General features: G+C 35.7%; 1 pseudogene; it reads left to right on the forward strand.

Moving 5' to 3' along the window:
* Positions 1-1,456: 1,456 nt before the first annotated feature.
* Vom2r-ps39 (vomeronasal 2 receptor, pseudogene 39) overlaps positions 1,457-25,697 on the forward strand; it is a 39,188-nt pseudogene continuing 14,947 nt past the window's right edge.

The following is a 25,697-nucleotide window of genomic DNA, read 5'->3' on the forward strand; positions in this document are numbered from 1 at the left end:
AGTAAAAAAGAATAAAATATAAGAAATTAAAATCTTATACAGATAATAAAAATCAAAATCTGAACAGGGGTGATATTTAATTTAAAGTATTAACAAAATTTTATAAAATATTAAAAAGAAAAAGAATAGGGTCAAGGATAGCCACTCAAATAAGATCATCCTTAGCTATGAGGGAAATTCTGATCAAGAGAACTTTGATACTTCATTTTTCCTCAAACAAAGTGGAAAATATTAGCCAAAAACCTGACAACAAATGTTTGGAATAGTGTAATCTTATTCAAGCTATGGAGTCCCCAGAGAGTGGACATATGGTAGGAGGAAAGGCTTCTACACCCAAACATTGAGAAAGAGTAGGGCAGGAAGGATATTGAAACTCACCTGTGTCCTAGCCCAGTAACATTGTTTTATTCCTATCAAAGTTTAGCCATTATTTACACAATAATTTACACCCTGTGCTGTATTTAGCTCTTATGGTAGGCATTTGAATTAGCATAGATCATGGCTACAGTGCCCCATACGTTCAAATCACTGGCTTCAGTCATCTCTCTGCTTTTTTAGAAATAGTACTTCTCTTATGACAGCATTACTCAGTATCTGTAAGAGATGAAAAATTAGATGTTTTTGTAAGGTATTATATTTCTTAAAGATACTACATTCTCAGGTATGAATTATCAGTGGGTCGATCCAATGTTCTAGGACAAAGGTGTATCAAGAAAATATCTATTCAGAGATTCGTGCAATACAATAATATCACATTATGTTTAGATTCATACAAGAAACTTGATTTCTGTATTGACATGAAGTTGATCATTTGAAAGTTAAACTGTAGAACCATTAGTTTCACTACAAAGAGACAGAAACTGTTTAGAAAGGGGCCTGGACATAATTTTGGCATACAAACATCTTTTGAAAAAAAAATCTGTGACTTGTGGAGACCCAGGAAAGCAAAACAAAGATTGAGTCTCTTCAGTTCTACAAAGCATGGTGTCTACCACTGAGACTTGCTCAGGACATATATAGCCTTTTCTGGTACAATTTCTGTATCATTTACCACGGCATCATCTGATGTACATGTTTGTATTATCATAAATGGCTTTCCCATAACTAGTCTCTTGGGTCATATTTGTGGTTGAATTCACTAAGGCTTTTATGCCTTGTGTCTGGATCTCTGTTGTCTTGAATGGAATCATACTGCCTGTGGCTAGAGAAGTTTTTTTTTTTAATCCATATTGTTATTCTGAAAGCAAGCCCTCAGAATAAAAGCCTGTGGGGAGAAAGTAATGGGCAAATACACTGGGCAGTGAAGAGTCTTATCAAAAAGAACGTGGGGTGGTTCAAGTGATAATTTCATTCACAATAAAATTCTAAGCAATCATGCACACATAAGCCATGCATATGTGTGCTGGACATTATAGAGTTCATCTTATGCTCACAGAAGGGAAGATACTTTGCTAATATGCTGTTCTCTTGGACTTTTATCTCTTGCTTTCTGCAGATTCCAATTCTTGTGTGCTCCTACACAAGCAGCGAGTGCTTAGTCAGGATGAATTACCGTATACGTGGTGAAGGAAATGTGGTGATTGTCGGATATTTCCCTGCTTTTGCTGTCTACCCGCTCAACAAAACAACTGACTGGAGGATGTCTGAAGTCAACAGAGATGTTATGGTTGAGTAAGTCCCTTACCATTTATTCATTTTCAAGACTTGGCATTGACATACCCTAGGGGAAGTACAGATTTAAGCTTCATTAATCTTAATTTTTATCCTAGTGAGAAATATGCTTTCTTCCATTCCTAGATCTTTTTTGCAGTCCTGTCTTTTTAATGACTCATCTGGTACTTTCATAGGACAATGAGTTTGTGGTTTAATCACTTTCTTTCCAGAGCAGTCACTGGAAATTTCCCCCATATTCTCAGTCATGCCTATAACTCCTCAGAGTTTGGATTGTTCCCATGTTAGCTCTGCAGGAGAAAGAACATAAAATAAAAAGTTAGAGTATTTGAGAGTATTCTAGAAATCTAGTTGTGCTCAGTAGGATAGTGCCACTGTTATTAGTGAACAACTATTTCCTTGTGTGAGGGTATATTGACAATGTCTGTGTTTGCTGCTGACAATTTGGGAGTAGGAAGATAAAGATTAGAAGTTGAGACCGACTGTCTGTTTCAAAAATACCTACATCGGCCACAGATTATTTTATCTAACTTTTAATATTTGTCTTATGAGATAGCTTACCATGTTTACTTGTTTGCTGCACACACACACACACACACACACACACACAAACACACACACACAGAAATACATATACATATATATGCATATTATATATAATGTGTATTTGTGGTCATGAATGTATTTCTCTGCACATAAAGACTTTAATTGGAGCACCTGAAAAATGTTTCTAGGCATTTAGAAGATGCAAGATTAGAATCAGACAAATCTGCTTGAGTTTCTTAGGTCCTGCTAAAGAGAAAAAAATGCATATTTGTGTTTAAAGAAAGAGAAGTGTATTTTGTCACAGACAACCATGTTTATTGGTGTAGGTAGCCACACAATAACTCTAAGTGAGAAGTGCAGCTTGCACTCAAGTCTGAACTCAAAAATGGAGTATGGAAACATAGTTTCAGGACTTAGTTTGGGGAAAACAAGTGGAAATTAACCAAAAAGAAACATAGGACTCAAGTGGGTTATTGTTAGTGTGGCATTACTGTGTCTGCTGAAATGTGACTCTGAAGCCAAGCCATTAATTCAGCAGTAAAAGAAGAATATGTTCACGTGTACAAGGTTACTTAAAATTAAGGATATTGTAATAGGTATAGCTCTAACAAGGCAACATGGGAAATTTAGAAATTGATGCCTGAACATAATATTCTATGGGAATGTCTATTGATTCAAGAGATCCTTGCTTACTTCAAGGAAGATTAAAAGGCTGTATGGTCTTCTAGACATTTTCACCTGGTATACTAATATGGAATATGTTCTGGTTGACAGTAGATGCTCTCTTTGTTTCTCTACTTCTCCTTGGCTTCCCAATATGAAAATGTGAGGCACCACTCACTCTACATCATCCTGAATGCCTCTTCAGGTGGTACCACGCAGTCCCATCCCTGCAAACTTCACACTTGTAATTATATAAGCCATCTCTGGCTGGCTTGTTTAATATGTTCCAGGAGAGAGTGCTGAATAATGTGATTTAATACCTTATGATGTCAGAAATAATATTAAAGAGAACTTAAAATTATAAATACTATAAAAATAACATGTCTGATATAGGCATCATATTTATTTTTCACATAGTATTTTTCATTGAGATTGGGGTATATGCAAACATATACCCTTCAAGGTTTAAAAGTGTTTAAAAAATTCAATAAAATCTTTTACATAGGAATAAAATACCCCATGTATTACTTGAAAGAGAAATAGTTCTTTCTAAAGTAAATTTCTTCCTGTTATAACTGTAGCAGCATTAAGTATAATTGTCTTAATTATCATAAATACAAAAGACCAAATGTTGTGGGGCTAGCCTTATTTTCTATGACTCTAATTTTCTTGTTCAAATTTTGTAATTGGGTTGCATTTTATATTTTTACTTTCTTGGCCAAATTAGGAAGATAGGAAATGAATATTTGATATATTCTGAAAATAAATAATATGATCATTATCAGAATAAAGCAGATTAAATTACAGTGTAGAAAGATTATAGAATCCTTTATGCATGAGGGTTAATTTACCTGCTAAATAATAATGACAGTTTCTTTCACCATGTATGTGACTTCTATTCCTTCAAACTAACTTAAAAAAAACAAGTTAATTTTTACCAGTTATGTATGCATATTTGTATCAGTAACTTGAAATGGTTTAGGAAATAGAATGTGAATTTTCAAATTGTACTTTTTTTCTACTTTTCTGTGGCAAATTTTCATTTTTTGTATTTTGCAATATAAAGTACCTAAATATCTCCTTTTTGGTTATTTGAACATATTGTTGCAATGTATGGTTTACTTTAAGTACTTTTGCTATTTCATGTGGAAGATATAAAATAACATGAACTTTTATTTGTCAAACCTATATTTATCAGGTTTCAAAACTCTAGTCTTCAGGTATGGAACAACTTTCCAGTTTACTGTAAAACTGTTTGCACTAATTTACATTCCACATTGCTATAGTTATGTCAGTAATATGAATGCACATTCCTTTATCATCATGACAGCATTAGCATCCTATGAGACTGTACGATGGTTAAATTATGAAAGTAATGTATCTACATTTAAAATTAGTCAGATTAATTATGCAACTGATTGCAAACCATGTGCTCTCAAAACCAACTGTCTTGCTGGGAATCATGCTGGTGCATGCCTTTAATCTGAGCATTTGTGAGTCATAGATGGGTGGACCTATGTTTTCAAGGCAAGCTTTATATACACAGGCTTGTGGAACACCCGAACAATTATATTGAGTACTCTATTGCAATTATGTTTTTTGGTTCTTTTAAGAGCCAGAGAAATTTTGTAAGCAGAACTAGTAAAAAGAGGTTTTGGTTGAAAAATCATATATAGTACCATTTTGGGCAAGATATAAACATCCCTAGAGTTTCCCACACTATTGTTTCATGATGCCAAGAATAAGGAAATATTCTTATCTATGTACTCACACTTGGACAGAGAACCATTGTCCATTGTGTGTGTGTGTGTGTGTCTGTCTGTGTGTGTGTGTGTGTGTGTGTGTGTGTGTGTGTGTGTGTGTGAGAGAGAGAGAGAGAGAGAGAGAGAGAGAGAGAGAGAAGTGTGGAGAATATATAGAGAAAGAAAAACAGACAGAAAGAGAGAAAGACAGACAGACATAAAATGTCCTTATTCACTTTATCTCGTCTCTATAAATGTAAAAAAATCTTTTAAAACTACATCTTGTGGGATAAAATGACCTCAAATTTTTGATCTTCAAAATTCAACATTTGGTAGAGAATGAAGGGTTCTGGGAAAGATAAGTATCTTTTAAAAACATTTTGAAAATGTGTTTTATGTAGATGGGTCATTGAAGGATACAGTACATAGCAGACATCAATATATTGTGTAAACGTCATTTATCTAGAGTGTTACAAGGCACAAGTGATGTTAAATGTAGTAATAGAAATGACTGATGATGTCATTTTTTAATTGTTCTTTTATAATATTTTTATTAGATATATTTCTTTACTTTCATTTCAAATATTATTCCCCTTCCTGGTTTCCTGTCCATAAGCCCTAATCCCCTGCCCTACCCCTTCCCCATATGTGTATTCCCCCCATACATCCACCTTATTGCCCTCCCCCATATTCCTCTCAACTGGGAGTCCAACCTTGCCAGGACCAAGGGCTTCCCCTTCCACTGGTGCTCCAATAAGACATTTCTCTGCTACATATGCAGTGGGAGCCCTGGGTCAGTCCATGTATAGTCTTTAGGTAGTGGTTTAGTTTCTGGAAGCTCTGGTTAGTTGACCTTGTTTTTATGGGGTTGGAAGGTCACTCAACCCTTTCAATACTTCATGTAATTCTCCCCAGGTGGTCCTGTTCTCAGTTCAGTGGTTTGATATTAGCATTGACCTCTGTATCGGACATGCTCTGGATGTGTCTCTCAGCAGAGATCTATATCCGGTTCCGTTCAGCATGCGTTTTTTAGCTTCATCAATCTCATCTAGTTTTGGTTGCTGTATATATATATATGGGTAATATGTGGGCCAGGCTCTGACTGGCCATTCCTTCAGTTGCTGCTCTAAACTTTTCTTCAATATTCCCTCCAATGGATATTTGTTTCCCCTTTTAAGAATGAGTGGGAGCATCTGCATTTTGGTCATCTATCTTCTTGAACTTCCTATGGTCTGTTGATTGCATCTTGGGGAATTCAAACTTTTGGGCTAATATCCACTTATCAGTGAGTGCATGCCAAGTGTGTTTTTCTGTGGTTGAATCACCTCACTCAGGATATTAACTAGTTCATTTTACTTGCCTATGAATTTCAGGAAGTCATTGTGTTTGATAGCTGAGTAGTATACCATTGTGTAGATGTATCAAAAGTTTTAATCCATTCCTCTGTTCAAGGGCATCTGGGTACTTTCCAGTTTCTGGCTATTATAAATAAGGCTGCTATGAACATAGTTGAGCATGTGTCTTTGTTGTATGTTCGAGCATCTTTTGGTGTGTGCCCAGGAGGGGTATAGCTGGGTCCTCAGGTAGCAGAATGCTCAATTTTCTGAGGAACCTCCAGGCTGATTTCCAGAGTGGTTGTACCAGTTTGCAATCCCAAGACAATGGAGGAGTGTTCCTCTTTCTCCACTTCCTCGTCAGCGTCTGCTGTCACCTGAGATTTTTATCTTAGTCATTCTGGTTGTTGTGAGATGGAATGTCAGGGTTGTTTTAATTTGCATTTCCCTGATGACTAAGGATGTTGAACATTTCTTTAGTTGCTTCTCAGCCATTTGATATTCCTAAGCTGCAAATGTTTTGTTTAGCTGTGTACCCCATTTTAATATGGTTATTTGGCTCTCTGGAGTCTAACTGCTTGAGTTCTCTGTATATTTTGGATATTAGTCCTCTATCAGATGTAGGATTGGTAAAGATCTTTTCCCAATCTGTTGGTTGTTGTTTTGTCCTAATGACAGTGTCTTTTGCCTTACAGAATCTTTACAGTTTTATGAGGTACCATTTGTCAATTCTTGATCTGAGAGGATAAGCCATTAGTGTTTTGTTCAGGAAATTTTGCCCAGTGCTCATGTATTCAAGACTCTTCCCCACTTTTTCTTTTATTAGTTTGAGAATATCTGGTTTGATGTGGAGATCCTTGATCCACTTGGACTTAAGCTTTGTACAGGGTGATAAGAATGGATCAATTTTAATTCTTCTACATACTGACCTCCAGTTGAACCAGCATCAATTGTTGAAAATGCTATCTTTCTTCATTGGATGGTTTTAGCTCCTTTGTCAAAGATCAAGTGACCATAGGTGTGTGGGTTTATTTCTGGGTCTTCAATTCTATTCCACTGATCTAGCTGCCGGTATCTGTACCAATGACATACAGATTTTATGAATATTGCTCTGTAATACTGCTTGAAGTCAGGGATGGTGATTCCCCAAGAAGTTCTTTTATTGTTGAGTATGATTTTCACTATCCTGCGTATTTTTGTTATTCCAAATAAATTTTCAAATTGCTTTTTCTATCTCTATAAAGAATTTAGTAGGAATTTTGATGGGGATTGCATAGAATCTTTAGATTTCTTTTGGCAAAATGGCCATCTTTACTATACTATCCTGCCAATCCATGAGCATGGAAGATCTTTTCATCTTCTGTTCCTCAATTTCTTTCTTCAGAGACTTGAAGTTCTTGTCATACAGATCTTTCACATGCTTGGTTAAAGTCACACAAAGTTTTTTTATATTATTGGGGACTTGTGAAGGGTGTCATTTCCCTAATTTCTTTCTCAGAGTAGAGGAAGACTACACCAATTGAGTAATTTTATACCCCAACACTTTGCTGAAGTTGTTTATCAGGTAAAGTGTTTCTCTGGTGGAACTTTTGGGATCACTTAAGTACACTATCATATCATCTGCAAATAGTGGTATTTTGACTTCTTCCCTTCCAAGTCCAATTTGTTTCCCTTTGACCTCCTTTCCTTGTCTGATTGGTCTGGCTAGGACTTTGTGTACTATATTGAATAAGTAGTGAGTGAATGGACAGCCTTGTCTAGTCCCTGATTTTAGTGGGATTGCTTCAAGTTTCTCTCCATTTCGTTTGATGTTACCTACTGGTTTACTGTATATTACTTTTACTACATTTAGTTATGGGTCTTGAATTCCTGATATTTCCAGGACTTTTATCATGAAGGGGTGTTGAATTTTTTCAAATGCTTTCTCAGCACCTAATGAAATGATCATATTGGCCTTATCTTTGAGTTTGTTTATATAGTGGATTACGTTGATAGATTTTTATATATTAAACCATCCCTGCATACCTGGGATGAAATCTACTTGGTCATGATGGATGATTGTTTTGATTTATTCTTGGATTCGGTTTGTAAGAATTTTATTGAGTATTTTTGCGTCAATATTCATAAGGGAAATTGGTCTGAAGTTCTCTTTCTTCATCGGGTCTTTGTGTGGTCTAGGTATAAGAGCAATTGTGGCTTCATAGAAGGAATTTGGTAGTGCTCTGTCTGTTTCTATTTTCTGGAATAATTTGGACAGTATTGTTATAAAGTCTTCTATGAAAGTCTGATAGAATTCTGCACTAAACTCATCTGATCCTGGGCTCTGATGTTGTAATTTAACATCACAATTTCTCTACTTAGTTTACTGCCATGTAAAATATCTATTGCAGTAAGTGGGTAATGAAATGTCTCACCATGTTGTGCCATGGTTAATCTGTTCTTTGCAATCTACTACTGTTTCATTAGTGAAGTTGGTTACTCCTGTGTTGGAGATGTGCATGTTTAAAATTGTAATACTCTGTTGTTGATTTTTTCTTTAATGTATGTAAGGTATGTTTAATTTGGCCCTCTAAATAGTTTGGTTTGATGTCTATTCTTTTACATCTTGGGATAGCTATGCCTGCTTGGATTCTTTTTGTTAATGTTTTCATTTCTGATTCATTCTTACCATTTCCAATTCATTCATTTTCTGCCTTTCACTAATGCCAGCCTCACCCTACAACCTTCTCCCCTTTATTTGTGCCACCATTTGTTTGAAAAAGTGCAAGCCTCTTGGGAATACCACCCAAACACAGGCAGCATAACATGACAAATTAAGACTGGGCATAAACCCACAGATGAAGGGTGAGTGAGTTAACCCAGTAGGAAGAAAATTGACTGAAAAGCAAACAAAAGAATCAATGACATTCAGGCTCCCACTTTCTAAATCTCACAAAATCACCAATCTAACAACCATGCCATATATGATGAGGACCTAGCCCTGCTTATTTTATTCTGTGGGCTGTGTTCTCCTATTTTCCAAAACCCTACTTGCTCTTCCTGTTTTTCCTCCACTTTCATAGGGCTCCCAGATCTCCAAGAGGAAGCATCCAGTGGAGATCTTCAGTTTGAGCTCTCTGCACACCTAATGTTTTACTGTGTTTTTCTGCATCTGCTCTAGTGATAGCTGTCAATGGGGAACTCTCTTATCACAATTTTCCTAGGCACAGATATTAATACAAAAAATGTCATTGGGTATCATTCTATTAATTATTTCCCTAACCAATGTCTCTGAGCTATGCAATCTCTGGTTCCTGGTCATCTGAACAGTTACAAGCATGAGCTCTCTTTTCTCGTGGAGGCGTCAAATTTGACCAATTATTGGTTAGCCTCTCCCACAACTTCGGCCCCTCTATTGCCTCACTGCGTCTCACAGGCAAGATAAATTATAGGTGTAAAGTTTTGTGGTATTGATGTCCTAGAACCAGATCTGTAATATTTGCCTTGTTACAGAAATGGATTGTTGAGACTTCATATATTCCTTTACTAGAGATCCTAGTTAGAATCCTAACTACCCTTGTAGAATTCTGGAAGTTTTCATGCAACATATTTGCACAACTCTTCCTAAATTTCTCCCAGTTTCATCTAGCTTGCCCAGTATTCTCTCCATTCATATCTTTCTCCACCCCTACCGGATCAGTCCTATTCCCAAACCCACCTGCACACAGTCCACTCACACAATGTATTCCATTTCCCCTTCCCATGGAGATCCATGCATCCACTTAAGTCCTTCTTGTTACTTAGCCTCTGAGTCTGTGAATTGAACCATGATGATCCTTGACATATAAATTAATTTCTACTTATATATGGGTACTTATCATATTTATCTTTCTACATATGGGTTGTGTCACTCAGGATATATTTCTAGTTCTATAAAGTTGCCTGAGATTTTTATAATGTACTTTTAAACAGCTGAATAAAACTTAATTGAATAAATATGCCCCATTATCTTTATTAATTCTTCAGCTGAATAACATCTTGATTGCTTCGAGTTTGTGTCTATTATGAATAAGGAGCTATGAACATGGTTGAGCAAGTGTCCTTGAGATAGAATAAACATTCCTTGGATATATACCCAAAAGTAATATGGCTGGGTGTAAAGGTAGGTCAATTCCCAGGTTTTGAAGGCACTGCATATTATTTTCCACAGTGGCTTTACAAATTTGTTCTCCCACCAACAATGCAGGAATGTTCCCCTTGCACCAAATCCTCACCAGCATGTGCTGTCTCTTGTGTATTTGACTGTAGTCCTTCTGACACATGTAAGATGGTATCTCAAAGTCACTTTTGTTAGTATTATCATGGTTGCTAAGTAAGTTGAAAAATCTTTAACTATTTCCTAACCAGTTTCCTGTTTTCCTCTTTTGAGAATCCTGTCTGGCTCTATACTCTGCCTTTTAGTTGGATTTATTTCCTTCTCAATATCTAAGTTGTATATATATATATACATATATATGTTATATACAATGATATATATATATATATATATATATATATATTATTACCACTCTATCAGATCATGAGTTGATGAATATCTTTTTCCATTCTGTAGACTGTGGTTTGCAATTCTGACAGTATCCTTTGCCTCACAGAAACCTTTCAGTTTCAAGGATAAATAAAGGTAATAATTCATGTAGACCTATAGCATTCAAAAAGATCCAAACATCAACTTAAAAACCCTCTGCCAAAAAGGCTCAAGATGTTTGATGTAGTCAGTATATAATTTTATCAGTCCTTCAAGGAATTAGTAACCTTAATACATATGTAATTATTATACAAAACTGCAAAAAAAGAACATTTTCTTAGGGAAGGTTACTCTGATTTCAGAAACATACAAAGACTCTATCAAAAATATAATAAAACAAAGGAAAATTGTAGGACAACCTCTTTGAATATAGACACAAATAAGTGTGTGAGAACTTAATCTACTAACATGCTAAAATATCTATAAACTCTGATCATGTTGCCCTCATTCAAAAGATGCATGGTTAATTAAAAACCTTTAAATCAATGAATGTAACTCACCTTATAAAGAGACAAAAGTACAGGGAAATAACTGATCATCTGGTTGAATGGAGTAAAGCCCTCTCACAAAATCCAGGATGATTTCATGATGATTGTCCAGGAGTAAATGATGAAAAGAGAAGGAACCTCGACTTAATGAAAAGAGATTTGTTTTTTTAAAAAAAAAAACAACAGAAAACATCATAGGATACAGAAAAAAACAGTATATATCACTGAACTTCTGAACAAGACAAAATTGTCCATTCTCATCCCTTCTTTTTAACCTAGAACTAGAATTGCTATTGAGGGAGTAAGACAGGTGAAGTAGATAAAGAGACCACAGATAAGAAAAGAAATAAAATTATCTTTACTTGTAGGTGTTATGATAATGTACACAAATGATCTTACAGACTATATAAGAATTCTGATATAGCTGATACAGACATTCAGCAACACTACCTAATTCAGAATTGCCACAAAAACCTGGTACCCTTCCATTGTACAAATTTTAAACACTGAGAAAGAAATTTAAAAAATCCTCTCAAAATAGCTCCCAAAATAAAATATTTCTAAATGAATGAATCAAAGCTATGAAATACAGTAGTAATAAAGAACTTTAAGACACAGATAAATTTTGCATAAGATCCCATATGTTGAAAGGATCTACTAATACTAAACTCATTGATCATTAGCATTAATTATTGTGAAATGTCTAGGGTTACAGGTTTACTCAGTGACAGTACACAGCTTCTTGGGGAGAGGGACAATGTTCTGAGGCTGGAGACGACCAGTCTGAAACATGAGAAAGATGGAAATGGTTCTGGGGACTGTGGCCTGCATCAAAGCCAGGGATGTGGAGTTCTCAGACCCTTTGACATATAGGTGCTGCTGGGAGTAGCAAAAGAGCGCAGAACAGAGGTAGGGCCCATGGGATGTATATGACCTTGGACCAGGAGAGAAAAGCAGAGCTCCTGTTAGTATCATGGAGAAGAAATCTTGGGTTAATGTGCAGCAAGCTTAGTGGTAGTTTTGGCTGGGCATTCAGAGACGCCTTCTATAGGTGATTAGACTGCAACTCAAAAGGTGAAGGCATACTCCATGGCTCCCCAGGGCAGATCTCAATGAAAGCAGACAGTCTATTGTTCTTAATTGTTTATTGTCAAGGCAGAAGATTGATGTGTAAAAACAAACCACATTTTTCAGGGTGGGACTGAGATTGAATACCTTTTGCAGGGAGGAAGTCTGAGAAGGAAAGGTTATTTGTGAAGCCTTCTAAGCTTCTAGGTTGCTCACTTGCAGAGACCTCTGTCTTGAGTCTACCAGAACTATGGTCATATATCTTTCATATGAGAAGAATGCATGGTACGTTTGTTCTAAGTCAGGAGTCTGTCATGGACATGGGAGTCATCTTAGCCTCAGGATTGTGTCCACAAGGTCTCCAAGTTTTGAACATCTTTACCTTATAAAGCTTCCAGACATGGTTTTACAGCCCATAATAATGTGCATCCTATAAAAAGCAATCTAGACATTCAGGGCAACACTCATCAAGATTTGAATAGCAAATTTTATTGAAATTGATGTATGTTTATTTTTCCAATGACAACACAAAAGACCCAAAATAGACAAAAATAATCCTGAACAATAACCACAGAATTAGAGATTCCAAGACCAGTTTTCATGCTATGCTTCTGAGCTACAATAACAAAAGCAACATTTATGTGAATTGAAGACAGACTCATTGATGAAAGGAGTAGAACTGAGATCACATATAATCATATAAAGGAACACTGATAGAGAGAGACACCATGTTTTTGTCAAAGAAAACAATAATACACATTAGTCAAAACACAGAAACCTGGGGAACTAAGAGATGGCTCAGTGGTTCAGAGCAATGAAACCTTTTCCTTGTAGTGAGTTCAATTCTCAGTATCCACATAGTGTCTTAGAATTATCAGTAATGGTATCTGATGTCCTCTTTTGGTATGTCTAAAAACAGCTAGAGGTACTCATATTCATAAAGAAAATAAAGCTTTTTAAGAAAAGATTACAAAAAGAAAAATAGAACTTTAAAAATACAGGATATATTGAATAGCTACAGGTAGAATCATATGTTTCTAACTTTCTTCCTATACAAATTCCAATTCAGTGGATCAAGAACCACAACATAACACCCAACTATACAAGCTGAAATTGTTGCTTTTGGTTACATCCTAAAACTTGAAGGTAAGACTCTATTACTAGAGAAGGCACATACTCGACTCAAAGTATAAAGAAAAATCCAGTAGGAATGGGCCAGGAAGCTTGATCCTTGCAGGCTATGTTTTATAATTCTAGAAGGTGCTATGCAATCTTCCAGAGGATAAAGGTAATAACCAAGCCCATGGAACTATGGACTGTTTAAACTACAACAGTAATTGTCATGTTAACACGAACACTCAGCTGGTTGGGTATAAACATAAAGTAATCTGAAAAGACTGATTCTCCATTGAAAGTTTTCTTCCATTAGGGTACCTTGGAGGGAAAACTCCACAGAATTTTCTTAATTAATAATTGATGTGTAAGGAGGAATCTTCTGTGCATGGTGCCTCTGGGCAAGTAGTTCTGTGTTATATTAAAAATCAGATTGAGTAATTCAAGAGAAGCAAGAAAGGAAGATTTGCTTCATTATGGTTCCTGCTTTGTTCCCATTTTTTGAGGTCCTACTTTGATTTTCTGCAATGGTTTTTCAAAATTTTTGACCTGTAAGCAAGTTTCACATGGTCAATATTTTACCGTCAGAACAGAAATCAAACTAAGACATACATCATGGAAGCTCTATACTATTGTGAGATAAGGTTTTTTCTGGCTTAAAATGATAAAACTCATCACTTGCCAGAGTATTGGGCCAAGCACTGCGGGTTACACAAAATATAGTCTCAAGGGGAGAAGGAATTACTATTACCTTGATAAATTCACTCAATGTAAAACTGAATCTTCTTAATTTATCATTATACACATTGATAAACAGATCTCTCAATCCCTGACATAGAATCTATGGCATTATTATTATTATCATCAACATCATCATCATCATCATTACTATTATTTTTATTATTATACCCTGACCATATTTTTCTCATTCTACACTCTTACCTGTCCCCGATTCACACTTGCCCTCTGTCCATCCCCATCTACTCTTTACAGTTTCTCTTCATAAAAGGGCAGTTTGATATCCTCCCATGAATATCAACCAAATATGACATATAATTTTTCAGTAATGCAAGTCACCTCACCTTTTATTAACGTTGAACAAATCAACCCAGGTTGTGGGAAAGGATCCCAAATGCAGGCAAAATATCAGAGACAGGCACTGATCCCACTGTTTAAGAGTTCCTTAAGAAGATCAAAGTTACACAACTGTAATTAATATATATATATATATATATATATATATATATATATATATATATATAAAACAGATGGCCTAGTCAGTACCATGCAGGATCCATGGTTGTCATTTCATTTGCTGGGAGTCTCTACAGGTTAGTTGATTCCATGGTGTTCCTTTTGGTGGCTTTGACCCTCAGGCTTCTAGAATCCCCCTGCCTCCTTTTTTGCAGGATCCCACAAGCTCCACCTAATGTTTGGCTATGGGTCTCTGAATCTCTGGTATAAATCGGGATAGTTGCAAGGGGTGGGGGTGGGGTTCATGTCAGTGAAGGCTGAAAAGAGAATGTATTGGAAGAGACAACTGGAAATCTGGGCATTTTGGAGACAAGCACGAAACTTCGTGCAATAAAATCTTCCAGGAATCTATAATATAACCCTAGCTGAGAATCACAGCAATGGGAGTCTAAATTTCATATCTCCTGTAACCAGTCAAGACTTCCGGTGGAGGGATTCGGATGCTAACTCAGACACAAAACCTTTGACCTGTAAGCAAAGGTTTCCGAGGGTACCTGGAAGAGAATGGGGGACAAGAGACGCGAAGAAGGATGCCAAGACAAGAGTCTGATCAAGGCGACAATTTTTTTTTCCCAAGGCTGAATTTATACCATAACGTGGGTAACAGAGGAGGGTGGGGAGTAAGAAACATTTACTCAGGCCAAGGACACAATATTCCTGTGGTCAGGAAATCGGCTGATGTTGACAGAATGTCAGAAAAATCACAGGTTTGTCATATCTATTAGTCAGTAGGATGTTGGTTTTTCAAAAAGGTTACAGGTCATCACATTGTGTATCTTTACGCGTCAGATGTTATTATTTATTTTGACCACCAGATTTGTATTAGTCTTCTGCAGCTGGCTGGGGACTTTCCATGAACCCAGTCATACTTAATTCTAACCATAATAATAACATCAACAGTGGAGGGCTTCAAGGGCATCGGTCCCAACATTGACCTACAATTTTTCATGCCTACATGATGTGGAGTAGATGCAACAGAAATTGTAAGTGTTGGCTAACAAATGATTGGTCCAGTTTGAAATTTATGCCATGACAGGGAGCCTAACATGGACATGGCCTGGAAGGCCAAGACCCTGAACATAGATATCCTAGAGTTCAAGCTTAAAACCAAATAAAAGTGGCAAGAAACAGTCAATGAAATGACTAAAAATGAGATGCTACTATTTTCATAGATAGTCAGTGACACAACAAAATAAAAAAAATATTAGAGATAATAGTGTGTTCTTGACTGAATGGAACATAATTATCTAACTCACACCATTCCAGAGATCATTGAAAAAGAAAAAAAAGATAAAATATATGTAACAGCCAAAGTTGATGGGTAAGTATAAGGAAACATCTGGATGTATCAAAGCTGCTCCATTTAGGAACTGATCACAATTGTGACAGCATAGACTACACCTGTATCAGCCAAGACCATACAGAATCTCAGTATTCAGAAGTTAGATGAGCAAACAAGCTCATACATAGCTACAGAGTGAGTGGCAAATTTTAGGCACTGAAAGAAGATAAGACAGTTTTATTTAAGGATGTGTAACTTCATAAACTGACCTCATTTCAGAAGATCACATGCATCCAATAATGCATAAACAGCAGAAATTTAAAAGTAAACCATGGGGAAAGAAACAATGCTAACAAGAAAGAAAGAAAGAAAGAAAGAAAGAAAGAAAGAAAGAAAGGAAGGAAGGAAGGAAGGAAGGGAGAGAGAGAGAGAGAGAGAGAGAGAGAGAGAGAGAGAGAGAGAGAGAAAGAGAGGGAGGAGGGAGGGAGGGAGGAAGAGAGGAAAGAAGCAAGCAAGAGAGGAGAGAGAAGAGGAGATGACCAAAATGTGAATGCTCCCACTCCTTAAAAGGGAAAAAAATATCCATAGGAGGGGATATGGAAGCAAAGTTTAGAGCAGCGACTCAAGGAATGGCCATTGAGAGCTTGACCCACATGTGGGCCATATATATACAGCCCCCAAAACTAGATAAGATTGATGAATCTCAAATAAATGCATGCTGAAAGGGACTGGATATAGATCTCTCCTGAGAGACACATCCAGGGCACGTCCAATACAGAGGTCCATGCTAGCAGCAAACCACAGAACTGAGAATAGGACCCCTTTGGGGAGAATTAGAGGAGGTATTGAAAGAGGTAAAGGAGCTTGCAACTCCATAAAATCAACAATGCCAAACAACCAGAGCTTCCAGGGACTAAATCATTACTGAAAGACTATACATGGACTGACCCAGGACTCCAACTGCATATGTAGTAGAAAATAGCCTTGTTGGGGCACCAGTGGAAGGGGAAACCTTTGGTCCTCCCAAGACTGGACCCCCCAGTGCAGAAGAATATGAGGGGGGCAATAAGTGGAATACACGTATGGGGGGGAGGGAATGAGGGCTTATAGACAGGAAACCTGGCAGAGGAATAATGTTTGAAATATAAGTAAAGAAATATATCCAATAAAAAATTTAAAAAAGTTATATTTAAGGAAAAAGGGTAGTATGAGCAGACAATGAGAAATGTCTTAGGAGAGTTAGTGAAGATGAGTATATGAAGAAATGAGTTTGTCAAAATTCTAGATTATCAGAAAACATTAAAAATCCTCTCTGAATCTGATAAAGAATAAGAAAGAGAAAATACTTGAATTCATTTTCATGTGTGAGAATTTCCTAAATTAGACCGTGGAAGTATAGATATAAAGACCAACAATTAAAGGACTTGTGTAATGCTGTATATTTTTCTCCCTGTGTTTTAGAGGTAGAGAAACAGGGATTTCTGTGAGTTTGAGGACAAATTTCACTAAAGAGAAAGTTCAACAACAGCTAGGGATAAATATAGAATCACTGTTAAAATAAAAGTCAGATATTTAAAAGGAAACCACAGAAGAAAGAAAGAATGAAAGAATGAAAGAAAGAAAGAAAGAAAGAAAGAAAGAAAGAAAGAAAGAAAGAAAGAAAGAAAAGGAGGAATGGAGGGAGAGAAGAAGAAAGCCAGAGAGAAGGAGGAGTTTGCAACACACTTTCTTTTCTGCTTGTGTTATCTCCTTTCTAAAACTCCAAACTCAACTCCAAAAACCCTGTTTCCATGGCAGTGAATCCATTGTCAGTCTTGTTTTGTTTCCTGGGACTTTTAAGTTCACAAATGTGAAAAAGTGTCTGGATGTGATTCCCATTTTTACATTCATGTATTTGAAGTTTAGAGTTGATTTCATCCTAGGATGAGAAAATAGGGACAAACACTTTTTCCTAACTTTTACTTTCTATTTACACCAGCATCTCATAGAAGAAAGTGTTCTGACCATTATGCTTTTTTATTTCCTGCTTCCATGACAAATCACAAAATGCTAATTTTGCTGTATATTCCAATTTATTCTATTAGTCTAGGAGTAACATCATTTTTATCTTTTCCATGTATTTGTTTGGAAAACTATTTTTTGTTAGATAGTAGAATAGATAAACCCACTGGTTTCTTTGCTACTTATACTTAAATTATCCTTTCAATACTTTTTCCAAGAGGTAGTTTGGATATTATTATCAAAGGTGGTATTTACATAGATGCACATGTTTGTGTTAGTGTACATACACAGTTATGTGCAAGGATGTAGATGACAACAATCAACTTGAGTGGACAGAGCCACATTCTGTGTGCATGGTCTCTTATTGTCAGAGGGTTTACTGTTGTGCATAAACAGACAGAACAGCATGATTTTGGGATCCATTTATCTTCAGAAGCCACAAACTGGAAATTAACGTGTTCACTATTGTGCCCTGTGAGATACATGAGTAACAGGGATCAAACTAGGGTATTCATACTAGAATGGCAAGCATTTTTCTCTCATACATGTTCTCTCACAAGCCAGTGTGTTCATATTATTAGATAAAAATGGTGATAAACACTTAAGATTTTTGTGCTCTGGACTCTCTCACCATTTTAGTTTTCCTTCTTTATTTCTTCCAAATATCTCTTATTTTCCATCCTTCTTTCCTTAATATGATAAATATCTTAGTACTTACTTTTGCTTGTTTTAGGTTGTTACTGTCCATTGAAGCAAAGGTTGGATATCTAAATACCCTGGGTTCCTCTGAATTGTTCTTTACAGACAGATGCCATGATTTTCTCATTTTTCTCATGAGCTTATGTTGCTATTCCTCTCCATTTCCACACATGCTACTATCATGAAGAATATAACATTGCATTTTTGGAATTACAAGAAATAGGTCAATATGAGATTTAACCTAGGCATACATATCAAGCAACTTTTTTAAACATACTAACCTAATGAAACTAACATGTGGATATTATATTTTTCTTGTGACCTGTCATATTTATCCATGTGTGTATAAACTTGCTTATTAAAAAGTACACTTTGCTTTCTTCCCTACCAACTAATATTAAGTGAATGAATGAAAAGAGCAGAAAAGAATATTCATGTAGTCCAAATGTGAAAACTGCGTTTGTACCAGCAGATTGATAATAAAAAAGAAAGAAAGAAAGAGAGAGAGAGAGAGAGAGAGAGAGAGAGAGAGAGAGAGAGAGAAGGAAGGAAGGAAAGAAAGAAAGAGAGAGAGAGAGAAGGAAGGAAGGAAAGAAAGAAAGAAAGAAAGAAAGAAAGAAAAAAAGGAAGGAAGGAAGAAAGAAAGAAAACAAAAGAAAAGAAAAGGGTATTGCAGTGCCCATGTATAAACCTGCTAATCTCTTGGTGAACTGGAGACACAGGCAGGAAAATCACCTGTATCATATGAGCTACACAAGACCTGGCATTAAATGGAAGATGGTGATAGTACCCACTTATAATTGTTTAAATTCTAAATACTTTTGCATATGTGCACACCCAGAGATACACATGCCATGTATAAACAAGTATACATATCACAAAACCACATACATAAAAATGAATTATAAAATGGTAACTGTTGTTTAGACACGTTCAATGATCTAGATATTTGTGAATTAAACCATATCTTCCTAACTAGTCGCTTGATTAAGAAACTTTTGGTTTTGGGGGCTGTGACGATTGAAGTTGAACCAGGAGATTTGAAGACTTTTCCCTTTCATTGACAGAATTCATCACAGGTACAAGGCAAATTAATTAACCTCATTTGGAGCTCAAGACACTGAGTGGTCTGCATTCAGTGTTTTACAACATCCTAAAAAATTAAACCTAAAAAGGTTTTAGTCTTGTGGAAACTTAATATATTAGAATCTTCTTTGTAATTGATAGATGGTAGATAGATAGATAGATAATAGATAGATAGATAAATAGATAGATAGATGATAGATAGATAGATAGATAGATAGATAGATACTAGATATAGAGAGATAATACATGCATGCATTGATAGATATATAGATTGACAGATAAATAGATAAAAAGACAGATAGAAAAAAGAAATCTCAAAGGAATCATTAAATAACAGAGAAGAGAAAGCTATAATTAGCCTACTAAAAACTTACAGTTCTAGAAATGGGTTACTTGAGTCATTGACAAAGAGGGGCCTATGGAAACTCCAAACAATCCAGGGTACAGATAAAGTAATTTGTTTCTCCACACAAAATGAAGGTGAAGTTCTTTGCTGAAAACAACACTGATGCAACTTACTGAACTTCATGTAGAGAAGCTGGTATCTACTTAGAGCCATTACTTCTATGGACTAACATTCATGGTACTGGAAGGTACCCTGCATTATTTCAAACAAAAAAGGGGAAAATCAACTTATCTATGAATCCTTTGAACAATAATAGTTTCCTGCCCGCAAGACACAAATATGAAATAGTGAAATAGTGGCACAAAATTGTGAGAGGAATCAAGCAAATTTTGATTGCATTTAAGGTCCACTCCTCTATAGATAGAACCATCACTTCTTGCACTGCCAAGGACCTAAAACTAGATAGGAAATGGACATGGGGGAAATAAAATACTATTGTTTGGCAAAAGAATGTAACTCCTTAGAATATTCTGTTATATCCATAGATCAGTGTCATACTTTGCAATCATCAGAAAAGTTCTGTATAACAGTAGCAACTCAGTTCTAAATGAGATGTATCCAAAAGACCTATTAAGTGCTCAGGAAATGCTACAGAAGAAGAGATTAGAAAATTTTAAGAGCCTGAGAATGTGAAGGAGACTTAGGGAACAAGTCCTTCTAAACATTGCTAGATTGATGGACATGTGGACTCTCAGAGATTATAGAAGCATGTAGAAGTTATACACCCATCTATAAGATAGGCAGTCAGTGTTCAGAGATGAAATGGATACAAGCCCCAATATTTAATTCAGAAGAGATTTGTAAGCTATCACAAGCTCCTATAATTAACTCAAATGAAAATACAAAAATTAGTTGTTTCCAAATGAGTCTCCTTGGATATACAAACTATTTTTAAGGCAAGAACCCATGCTCAGTAGAAGTTGCAAAACAAAATGAACTCAATGGCACTTTGGAGGTCAATTTTTTAACTATACATGACACTTGTATATATAATATGGTTTTCTTGTTGTTTTGTTTCTATGGTTTTCTATTTATGAAAACATGTGAGTCTCTGTCAGGATGTATCTCGGTATCTCTGTTCATTGAACTTTTTTTCCCGTTCTTTGTGTGTGTGTGTGTGCGTGTGTGTGTGTGTGTGTGTGTGTGTGTGTGTGTGTGTGTGTTGTGTTGTCCTATAATGGCTTGTTTGTTTTTATTTTAATGTATTATTATTTTAGTTGCCTTTTTGTATTCTAGAAATAGAATGAAAGAAGAGTTGTGGAGTTTGGTGGTATGAGATGTCCAGAGGACCTTGGAAAATGTGCTGGACGAGACACTTTAATAAAAATAAAATGTATGAAAACAAAATATTTTCATTAAAAATAGGAAAAGGTTAAAGAATAATCCTGTTGTAATCCTAAAAATTACTAAAAAGATATTTAAACATGGATTTTTAGAAATAGATAAAAAAGCCTTTGCATTAAACTTGCACTTACATTATGTTATGAGTCTTTCTCCTACTTATTCTTCTACCTTCTGTTCAGGATTAAGTTGAAGAACTACCAATGTATTTTGTCCATGATATTTGCCATTGAAGAGATCAACAGCAATCCCCATCTTTTACCCAACACATCCCTAGGATTTGAGGTCAATAATGTCCCACAAGGTCAAAGGGACACTTTATCAAATGTTTTTCGATCACTTTCAATGTCTGCTTGTGTTGACTTTAACTACAGAAGTACACACAAGAACAATTTTGCTGCTGTACTTACAGGACCATCATGGGCAATATCTGAATACATAGGGACACTTCTGGATCTTTACAAATTTCCACAGGTGAGAAAAGGTGACAGGATAGGATATAAAGTCTATTCTGCTTGGTGATATTTTACCAGGCTAGGAGAGAAAGAGTGAAACTTAAATCACTCTTCACAGAGAGAAAAATGAGGCAGACAGTTATTGGTACATATGTTTTTCTGTAGCTTATTACAAATAAAAGGGGAAAGGTAGAGCAGACAAAGTATACTTTTAAAATTAAGAATTTTTCTACACATTTTTGAAAATCCATAAAACACAAGGTTGCCTTTGAAAGGAGATTGAACTGAAAGCTTAAAACCTCTGCTGTACAATTGAGTTGAATTTTAACACAATGTTCTAATTATTTTTTTCTACAGCTTACTTTTGGACCTTATGATAGTCTCCTGAGTGAACAAAGTCGGTTTTCTTCTCTATATCAAGTGGCCCCCAAGGACACATCTTTGACAGTTGGCATTGTATCTTTGATGCTTCATTTCCACTGGAACTGGGTGGGGTTATTCATCATAGATGATGACAAAGGTGCCCAGACACTGTCAGATTTGAGAAGTGAGATGGATAAAAATGGAGTCTGCACAGCATTTGTAGAAATGATCGTAGTCACCAGAGGTTCATTTTTTACCAAATCCTGGAAAAATCAGGTGCAGATCCTGGAATCATCATCAAATGTGATTATTATTTATGGGGACTCTGATTCTCTATTAAGCTTAATAGTAAATATTAAGCAGAAGTTACTTACATGGAAAGTGTGGATACTGATCTCACAGTGGGATGTTTCTAAATTTGATGACTATTTCATGATAGACTCATTGCATGGAGCTCTTATTTTTTCACACCAACGTGAGGATATTCCTAATTTTACAGATTTTATGCAGAAATCCAACCCTTCTAAATACCCAGAAGACACTTATCTTCATGTATTGTGGCACATATTCTTCAATTGTTCATTTGTTAAGAAAGAGTGTAAAATTGTGCATAATTGTTTGCCCAATGCCTCCTTGGGATTCTTGCCTGGAAACATATTTGACATGGCTATGAGTGAAGAAAGCTACCATGTCTATAATGCTGTGTATGCTGTGGCCCACAGTCTGCATGAGATGATTCTCAACCAAGTGCAATTTAAAACTCTAGAAAAAGGAAAAAATATGATATTCTTTCCTTGGCAGGTAATGCCACTTCAGTTTTGTTGTGACGTCAGGAACATAACACTCTCAGAGTTTATAAATGCACTCAAACCAGGCAATATATACTATAGTCTATTTTATCCAAAATCTGTAAGTCTCTTTGAGAAAGAATTTTAAGATAAAAATATAAGTTTATTATAAAGAGCCATTCAGTATTTTCACAGTAATACGAAAAGTCCATTGAACCCACAGGTTTCATACAATAGAAAAGAGAGAGTAAGAGACAGGCAATTATCAAAATGGGTGTTAACATTTCTAAAATGCTTGCGTATTATAAATGGTCTCTTATAAAATTGTTAATATATTGTGCAGAACTCTATATAATTAAATTTTAATTGGTTATGACTACACTTTCAAAGAAGCCAAGAATTTTCTCCATGAAGTCATAATTTAGGGTAGGTTTGTTGTAAATATTTTAGTGAAACAGATTAGAACATTGTAAAAATATTGATGCTTCCATTGTGTTTGACTGTCATGTGTTAGATGTGATTGATCCCTATATTAAAGGTGATTTTTTCACATCAGGGACTAAGTTTGACTGGAGACATTTCCTGACACTGCTTAGCTTTTACCTCATTAGAATTTATGTAATAGAAGCACATACATCTCTTTTAGCTTCACCCCTTTCTAAGGAAAACACAACTCATTCAGGATGGAGTGAATGTGGTTCTGGATTGGAAAAGGAAATCACATGTCAAATATGACATTCTCAACTTTTGGAATTTCCCTAAAGGTCTTGGGCTAAATGTGAAAGTAGGAACATTTTCTTCAAATGCTCCAAAGGACCAGAAATTTTCCATATCTTCTAACATGATACAGTGGGCCACAGGATCAACAGAGGTGAATTTCATGTTACTTATGTGTTATAAACAGTGTGTAAACCTCAGAATCATGTTTCTGAATGTTAGGAATCTTCATTGCTCTTTCAGGGCCCATTAACAGGCACACAATGCCCACTGCTATAAAGAAGTTTTTTAACAGCCAATTTTGGAAAAGAGACTATTTAATTTTCAATCATCTACTTTACACAATTTCATGAATACTGAATTTGTCTGGATGATTTTCATCATTATCTCATCATTGACCGAAAGGAAATTGGGATTCTTGCTTAGCATTTTTTATTCAATACTCAGTTGGCCTTTTACTTCCAGGCTGCAGTCAGTATAGAAAATCATATTGGGAATATGTAACTGGGTTGCCTGTTTGCTTTGCTGTTGCAAAATGCTACCTAACAATATGGTAGCAATTTGTTCATGACAGATCAGAAATATATTCTATAACTACAGAAAACAAGGTTCTTAGGTGATAGAGGAAGTGATTCATGTTTCATAAATAGTCAGGGTGCAGAGACTGCTGAGAGCTGCTGTTAACATCCTTTCCTGATTTTCATTTGTTCAGGGACTATGACCAATACATCAGAGCCACCCACTATTAGAATTGGTATTAGTATATCAAGTGAACTAATCTAAAAATATATTTCCCAATAACTCTCATGGATTCCTTTCCACAGTGTTTCTAAAACCCATCACACTGGAATGATGGGCATTGGCCATAGGGAAAAAGTGCATTTGTATCCAAGAGTAAAGAGGTAGTAGGGTTGTAGTCATACCAAAACATAATACCAAAATCATAACATTTTACTTTTATTCCCCACCATATAATCTTTCAACAAGTTTCTAACAAATTCATATTATTACAGAAAATCATTGATCACATGGTTCTGTGAATGAATCATTCCAGTATTAAAAGCAATTCAAATATCTACATTTAGATGAATTAACATAAACAAATTAATGTTTCTGTTTTCAAAACAACTCTATTGGGGATTCCATAAAATCCCGACAATTTGCTGTCATATATTTCATTTTCAGATTCCTCAGTCTGTATGCAGTGAGAGCTGTCATCCTGGATTCAGGAAAACCCACCAGGAAGGCATAGTTGCCTGTTGCTTTGACTGCACTCGTTGTCCAGAGAATGAGATCTCCAATGAGACAGGTAAGTGTCAGCCATGCAGAAGACATCCATACCTGTCAATATCTGCAATATCTAAGCAAATAGTAAAGGCCTGTATGTGGAAAGCAATCTGTTCATTTTTGCAAAGATAACTTTATTCCTTCCAGTTGTCTGAATTCACATTATAGCTCATTTTCCCACTGAAATAATAAACTCTTCACATTGAAATTCATATCTGTTTTCAGTTCTTGAACCATTGTGGTTGACACTGCCTGCAGAAAACCACTTTATTCTCACCAGATTACATTGCTTCAATTCACTATGAATTTTGTCTTAGTTTCTTTGCTACTGTTATGACGAAGCAATGTGACCAAGCAATTTATAATTGATGCCCTGCAACTGGCTTATATTTTCATGTCTTTAATGTCTGGGAAGTGAGTGTATAGGCAAGTGAAAATTTGAATGAGAAGGCCCGCATATGCTGTTATGGTTGAATACTTGGGCTACAATTATAGAACTATCTGGGAAGAATTAGGAGGAATAGCCATGTTCAAGGTGGATCGTCACTGAGGGTGTGTTTGGAGATATCAAGAGCCCCACCTGATTTCCAATGTGATTAGGCCAAAGGACTCATTTCAAACCCAGACAAGACAACACAAAAGGAAAAATAGATCCTACAAGCATGCACAAGAATCAATCACAATCTAATTTCACTATCAAAAATTGCATTCAAAATGTCAACATTGGATGGATCCTATTTTCATGTCCAATCTTTTAGTCTGTGTCTTCTGATTAGAGAATTGTGGTCATTTAACTTTGATACATGATAATAACCAGTGAATGTTACTT

Source organism: Rattus norvegicus, chromosome 1 (genome assembly GCF_036323735.1).
Source record: "Rattus norvegicus strain BN/NHsdMcwi chromosome 1, GRCr8, whole genome shotgun sequence".
NCBI lineage: Eukaryota > Metazoa > Chordata > Mammalia > Rodentia > Muridae > Rattus > Rattus norvegicus.